Source organism: Crocuta crocuta, unplaced genomic scaffold (genome assembly GCF_008692635.1).
Source record: "Crocuta crocuta isolate KB4526 unplaced genomic scaffold, BGI_CrCroc_1.0 scaffold39, whole genome shotgun sequence".
In the NCBI taxonomy this organism is placed as follows: Eukaryota; Metazoa; Chordata; class Mammalia; order Carnivora; family Hyaenidae; genus Crocuta; species Crocuta crocuta.
This window is the reverse complement of record NW_027533334.1, coordinates 4,800,568-4,807,617: the sequence shown is the minus strand read 5'-3', so window position 1 is coordinate 4,807,617 and position 7,050 is coordinate 4,800,568. Positions and strand designations below refer to the sequence as shown.

At 41.8% G+C, this 7,050-nt stretch overlaps 1 protein-coding gene across 4 annotated transcripts in view; it reads right to left on the bottom strand.

Annotated features, from left to right (window-relative positions):
* The window catches only part of NCALD (neurocalcin delta), a 388,241-nt gene that overhangs the window by 156,391 nt on the left and 224,800 nt on the right, over positions 1–7,050 (bottom strand). For all 4 annotated transcript variants that reach the window (XM_077748199.1, XM_077748201.1, XM_077748200.1 and 1 more), the window contains one exon: positions 2,501–2,586. The gene's annotated coding sequence lies outside the window, so the exon portion shown is untranslated. The remainder of the gene's footprint in view (positions 1–2,500; positions 2,587–7,050) is intronic.

Here is a 7,050-nt window from a genome sequence, read left to right as displayed (position 1 = left end):
TGATAGAGGAGAATTTATAGGATATTGAAAATAATGAGAAGGAAGCTCCCAGGCAGACTAGAAGAATTAAAATAATAGTTTTTAAGAGGAGAAGGAAAGAGGTCTCTAGTGCAGAAACTATAAAAAAAAATAAAATTCCATGTGATATCATGTAACTGAGAAGCCAGTTACATTGGAAGCCTTGGGGAAGATACAGATTTCTTGGGGACCCAGACAAAATGACCGTAGCCTAAAGGAGCTAAAGAGAGATACCCAGATGACAGGAAATCAGAAATAATTGTAAACCTAAAGTCTATTCATATACCTCACCTTAAAATAGTTTCTTTACATGTACCTTTCCTATCTATTGCTATGAGGATCTTTGTCACTACGTAAGAGTCCCTGAAATTCTTGAACAAGTTCCAGAAAGCACAGGAAATGGGGCAGTATTTGCTAACTTAGGGTATCCACTTGGAAAGTCCCAGTTGGGAGGTCTGGCCGCTGTTCCAGAGGTCATCCTTATCCCTGCCTTGTCCATGCCTCCCTCAAGATAACAGTAGGTAAACCGGAAGCGGCTCCTTCACTGCCTTAAGACCTGTTCTGTCAAGTTCTCACCCAAATTGTCCTCTGAATCTGGGAGATGCCTTGAATCTGCAGCGTGAACTCCTGCAGCCCAGCCTCTCATGGCTCCACATCAACCAGAAATGAGGTAGAGCAGGCATGGGGCTCACCTACACAGAGAGTCCACAGTAAGGAATCACCTGTCTCTCAGATCACAGAAGAGAGACCTGCACGCTTGAGAAGGGGCAGGAACATCAGAAGCTAATAGCATATTGATTCTCCACACCTCCGTGTCAAGGGGAACGGTTGCATCATATTCATGCTTTCCTGTCTTTTGGGCAAGAACACACATCTTCCTATTACTGTTTAGCTTGATGTCAGAAAGATCCAAGGAACTAATGAAATGGCTACTATCAGGTTTATGGCTGTAATAGCCATAGTACTTCAGCCAGATTATCACAACATGAAAGAGCCTCTCAGGCTGCCTGATCACTACCAACTTAAATGCACAATTCTATCTTGGCCTCCATGAGAAGTACACGGGGTTGAGGCTTAGTTCTTAATGATATGAAGAAAGAAAAAAATAGGGTCTGCTTCACATGACCTCAAATACTTTAAAACTGTCCTATGTAGCTCATTAAAAGGACTGGTCTACCAGATTTGGAAGACAGAGCTTTCACTTTCACATTCTTATTACATCCAGATAAGCCATGTTGCTCTTCTAACACCTAAACTTAATGGGGACAAAGGAAATGGGATGGAAAAAAAGCTGAGTACATTTAAATTTCATTTTGCATCAACTTATTTCCCTTCCCTGTAACCAGGAAAATACATTTGGTTTTGTTCATACCCACATTTATTTTATTTCTGCCATTTGTTCATGGTTTAAAATTTTCTGGCCAACGGGCGCCTGGGTGTCTCAGTCAATTAAGTGTCCAACTTCGGCTCAGGTCATGATATCATGGTTAGTGCATTCAAGCCCCGCGTCGGGCTCTGTGCTGACAACTAGCTCAGAACCTGGAGCCTGTTTCAGATTCTGTATCTCCCTTTCTCTCTGACCCTCCCCTGCTCATGCTGTCTCTCTCTCTCTCTCTCTCGCTCGCTCTCTCTCTCAGAAAACAAAACAAAAACAACTCTCTGGCCAAGTAAACATTAGATTACTCTTCATGCCTTGTTTACAAACAGCCGCAAAAACTATTACCAGGACCTAAGCGATATTACCTTGCCTATAAATCTTGGCTGGCTCTCATCTGAGGCCATTAGTATATCTTGAAAAACTTCCAAGAACTTCATATATCAGTAGATTTCCCTTCCTGAAAAGCCAATTTCCTAAATATTCAATGAGATGGCTTTGAGACCCACATCAACAAATTAGGAAATTAATCATGTTCCTAACTTAACAGGAAATCCACTATTGCTGGTACTGCTGCCCTAATTGTACCGTAATAGAATTTCAAAAGGATTGTTTCTGAATTAAAAAAAAAATACCATCTACTTGCTGCACAATATCTTCTTCAATTTTCCATACCAAATGAGTAGATTTAGAAAGCACAGAATAATACATACATATCGCCTTTTTTTCAAGGAAGAAAGTCAGGTTTTTACTTCATGATCATGTCTCCTGTTTGTTTTTTAAAGTAAATTTCTTACACTTAAATGAGGTTTCCTTTCAATCAGAGTCACCACAACCACAGAAGAGATTTTTTTTTTTAAAGTAGAAAGGGTACATAGCTTTCTTGTCAGTAATATACAAATTCACCCAGAGTTCAAGTGGAAATGCATACCTCATGACAAAGCTCTAATGGCAACTAAAAAGCTGGTATGTTTTATTTACCAGAGAGCAAACATATAAACTCACCATAGCCTAACTAGGAGGCAACAGTTTTGCATTCTGAGTCATAACCTAATAATAATCACAATTTAAAACCCACACATTCAAGAGGTTAAAAAAGGAACTCACAATATGCAGTCAGGCAGCACCTCGATCACACAGCCTTCCACGGTATCACGACGGATTTTATCAGTGGCAGCTCTGTGGCCCTGCAACTGAGATCACTCATAATTAATGAATATTTTACTTGAACATTTGACAGCTCACTAGGCAGTTTACGTGAGGCCGTTACTTTTATTTCTTCTGCAGTTGCCTTTGCAAACAGGAAACAGGAAACACACCTTCAAGAACACTGATATATCTCAGCCTAATTGGTCTTCGGCTCAAAGTACCCAGGGGCGAGTCTTGTACCATAGGGGTGTCCCCTATGTACATAGTAGAGTCCCCGAAAATATGGGACCCGGGTCCTAGCACTTCACAGTTTAAAATCCTTTAGGTAGATGCTATGCAGGCCATTTATTAGAGAGAGAAATGGGCCTTCTTAGTAACATGCAGGCCTTATGGCCTTATTCCTGGAAGGACTATAAACTTTAGAATAAACTCCTGTATATGCCAATATACATATGTATGTATACATGTCACATATATAATGCACAAGTCTGTTTATATGTGTACATAAATATATACTATATTAACTAACATTTAAAAACATATACATATATAAATAACATTATTTAAAAAATATATATATATATATTTTTTTTTTTTTTTTTGCCTGAACAAAATATGGAAACTATCATTCAGGAATTTTTTGGTTACAAATAACAGAAATCCCACCTCAAACTCACTTATTCAAATAGGTAACAAAAGAAGGAAATATTTTGGTTCACTGAGCTGGGGAAAAAATGTCCAGGTGTACGGTTTGTTTGGGGAAAACAGAGGTTCACTACATCATTTGATTCTCTGCAGTTCTCTTGGCATGGGTATTCTCTGCAGATTGATTTCAACTTCAGGCTGCCTCCCCTCATGGTACAAAAAATTTTAGGTGCAGCAATTCAAGACCACACATGTTTCTTCCAAGAGAATAGTATTAGCACTCTGGTGGTCCCAAGTTCTGAGGTCACTTGAATTGCCCAGCACTGAATCAGTCACCAATGCTTCACTGAATGGCTTTAAATTGATCAAGGCTTATCCCTGGAGGTGAAGGTAGAATCATTCCAAAGAAATGATTCCAAAGATTCCAAAGAAAAATCACACGGAAAGTCATTCAAGATACTAAGAAGGAAAAAGNCGAGATCGTGACCTAAGCGAAAGTCGGACACTTAACCGACTAAGCCACCCAGGCGCCCCGGAAAAAGGTACTCTTATGGAGGAAATCAACAAATGTCCACCACAACAATCTTTGACAGTAATCTGAAGATTGGTAGTTGAGGATTTGCATCCATGAGAACACCTGTGTTCTCTATGATGTTAACAAGAGCATGAGCTCAAGAGATTCTCATTACCCAAATCTTTACAATCAGTTGGACATTCTGTTAACATTAGATTTGCTCTCTAAGAATACAGGTCAGGAGGGGCATCTGGGTGGCTCAGCTGGTTAAGCATCCGACTCGTGGTTTCAGCTCAGGTCATGATCTCATGGTGTGTGGGTTCAAACCCCATGTTGGGCTCTGTGCTGACAGTGCAGAGCCTGCTTGGGATTCTTTCCCTCTCTCTGTCTCTCTCCCTCTCTCTACCCTTCCCATGTGTACGCGCTCTTTCTCTCTCAAAATAAAATAAATAAGCTTTAAAAAAATGAATATGGGTCAGGATATTTCCATTTTGTTTATGAAATACATCTTATAGTGTATGAAATGCTCTTGCATTTGATCTTCCATTTTGTCTCCAAACAACTCTACTGAGAGGTGGAGGAGGAGCAGGCATTCCCACTGGAAGCTTAGAGATTGGGGCAGACACTGCTGGTGTCCTATCCAATTCCAAGCCTACTGTTTTTCTTTACAGAACCTTGATTTTGTTAAAACCACAGCTAAGGATGGACAGATGGAACAGTTTGGCCCTGGAGGTATAAGCTGAAATTACTTCATAGGGCTCCTGGAAAAGCTCTTTTTTTTTTTTTTTAATGTTTATTTATATTTTGAGAGAGACAGAGTGTGAGCAGAGGAGGGGCAAGGGAGGGGCAGAGAGAGGGGGAGACACAGAATCTGAAGCAGGCTCCAGGCTCCAAACCGTCAGCACAGAGCCCGATGCGGGACACAAACCCACGAACCATGAGATCATGATATGAGCCAAAGTCAAATGCTTAATCGACTGAGCCACTCAGGCGCCTCTGGACGAAGCTCTTTAAAAAAGCTCTCCACTCACTTTTTGCTCTTTGCCCTTCCTCTTCTTCATGCCTGAATCATTGGTACAAGGCCAGAGATAGAGACATACCTTGCAGTCATGAAGCGACAAGCATGAAGACAAGTGCCACATGCTGTGAAGACTCAACTAAAAAAAGGAGCCACTAAACTGGGCCGGGTTTGCCTGCACCCAGGCTGTTTGTTCCATGAGAAAAAACAAAAACAAAAAAACAAAACACCTCTATTTGGCTAAGATTCTGTGGAAGGGTTCTTGTTACATGAGCTGAATGTACTCTGGATACAAGGAGGTTTCGCAACCATGTAATGACAGATCAAGGCTTAATTATGGGTCTCTTGATTCCTTGTCCAGTGATATTTCCCCTAAACAGCAATGCCTCTCCAAAAGCAGAATCTGTACTCTGAATACCATACAAACAGCCTTGTTAAATTTATGCCTTCTTTCTTAACAAATAGCTTATTTAAATGACCTGAGTCATAGTTCAAATGCTGAGAGGAGATTCATTGCTTTTGTTTTTGGTTCCTTTAGCTTTTTAACATGTGACACTCAAGCACTTACAAAACCACTAAGGCAAGAATGCCTTGGCTACAGTAAAGGAAACCCATCATTTGACCAAAATTCTTCTGAAGTTGCCTAAGGGAGAATTGGCCATCTTCCCAAATCTTGCCATGGTTGAACTTTCTTCCTGGACCTTCTCATGCACTCAGGTATTAAAAGACAAAAGAGGAGTAGGAGCTTGGAAATCACCACCCTGTCCTAACAAGTAGAATTCAATAATTCCTCTTGGAACATGTAAGAGAGGGAAGGACACAGGGCAAACCACTTTCCCCCCAGACTGAAGAGATGAAGAGGGGGATACAGGGAGTCTTGGCTTCCCTGAGCAGGGACTGACCAGCAGTAACTGCTGTAGGAAACAGGGCTGGGGTAGGAAAACCTGAACTGTAATTTCTGAATTGCTGGAATCTGGGGTGACAACTCTGAGAGTTAAAAGCTCTGGGGGTACCCAGTCAAAACGGAGCCTCACTTTTGATATATATATCTGTGAGATATACTTGCAGGATATCTACCAGATTCCCACAGTAAATATCAGAGAGAAATCCTCTCCAGCTTCCAGAATGCAGAGGGGGAGAGCAACCATTTTGAAATATGCCAGAGCACTCTCTTCTTCTTTTTTTTTAAAGTTTATTTATTATTTATTTTGAGAGAGCAAGTGGGGGAGGGGCAGGGAGAGAATTCCAAGCAGGCTCCAAACTGTCAGCACAGAGCCCGATTCAGGGCTCGAACTCATGAACCATAAGATCATGACCTGAGCTGAGGTCCCACCGAACCACGCAGGTGCCCCAGAGCACTCTGTTCTTGGCAAGGCCTCCCATCTGGGTAAACTAGTTAACTAGAGCCTAACCTGCTAGAGTATTAGGAGAACCTAACTGCCCTGGGGAAGGGAAATACTGAAACCAGTCTCCTCTAGCCTTCACTGTGGGAGAAGGCAAATACGGAACTGCAGTCCACTCTGGCCATCCTGAGAAAAGGGGGAGAAAAAAACTGCAACACTGTGATGGTCACAGTCCAGAGGCACAGGCTCACTCAAAGACTGATCACAGGATGCCTAGAACGCCTCCTCTCTCTGAGAACCTCACCACCACATTACTAAAGATCTATTTACAGCAGTTCTTTTCACCTGGCACATTGTATTTGGCTAGCAGGAAAAAATTACAAGGCATACCAAAAGGGAAAAAAAAAATCACAATTCAAAGAGACAGAGCAAGTGACAGTACCAGTCAAGGCTGGAAAGTTGGAATTAAAAGACCACAGAGCTCTCACACAGGCTGGAATGACTTACTGAGCCAAAAGTCAAGGAGGAGCCATACCCAAAGATCAATTTCAGAGGGATTAAGGGCTTAGTTGTAAAATAAAAAAAAAAAAAAAAAAAACCATAATTATTATTCTACCACTTAAAAATTGAAAATGAAAAATGTCCCTGCTGAGTTTCAGGACTTGCATTTGGAAGTGCAATTTTCTTCCTTTCGTGCTGCTAATGGACCTTGAAATTAAGTTGCACCTGTGTTGTTGCCTTGTTTGGGAACCCACACTGTCCGTTGTGGCGTGGGTAGTAGCACCCCAAGTGCCCCAGCCCATGCTCAGCCCAACAGGTGGCTTTCCCAGGATCAGGTATGGCCGGGCAGTGACCCCCCCCCGCCCGCTGATGCTGCCGAGAAGCAGGCCACAGGTGAGATTGTAAGGCACATTCTTACTAATGTGAGCAAGAAACAACTGTGTTTTTCTACCTACGTGTCTCTTTCTGTTTCATTCTTTGTAAGGGC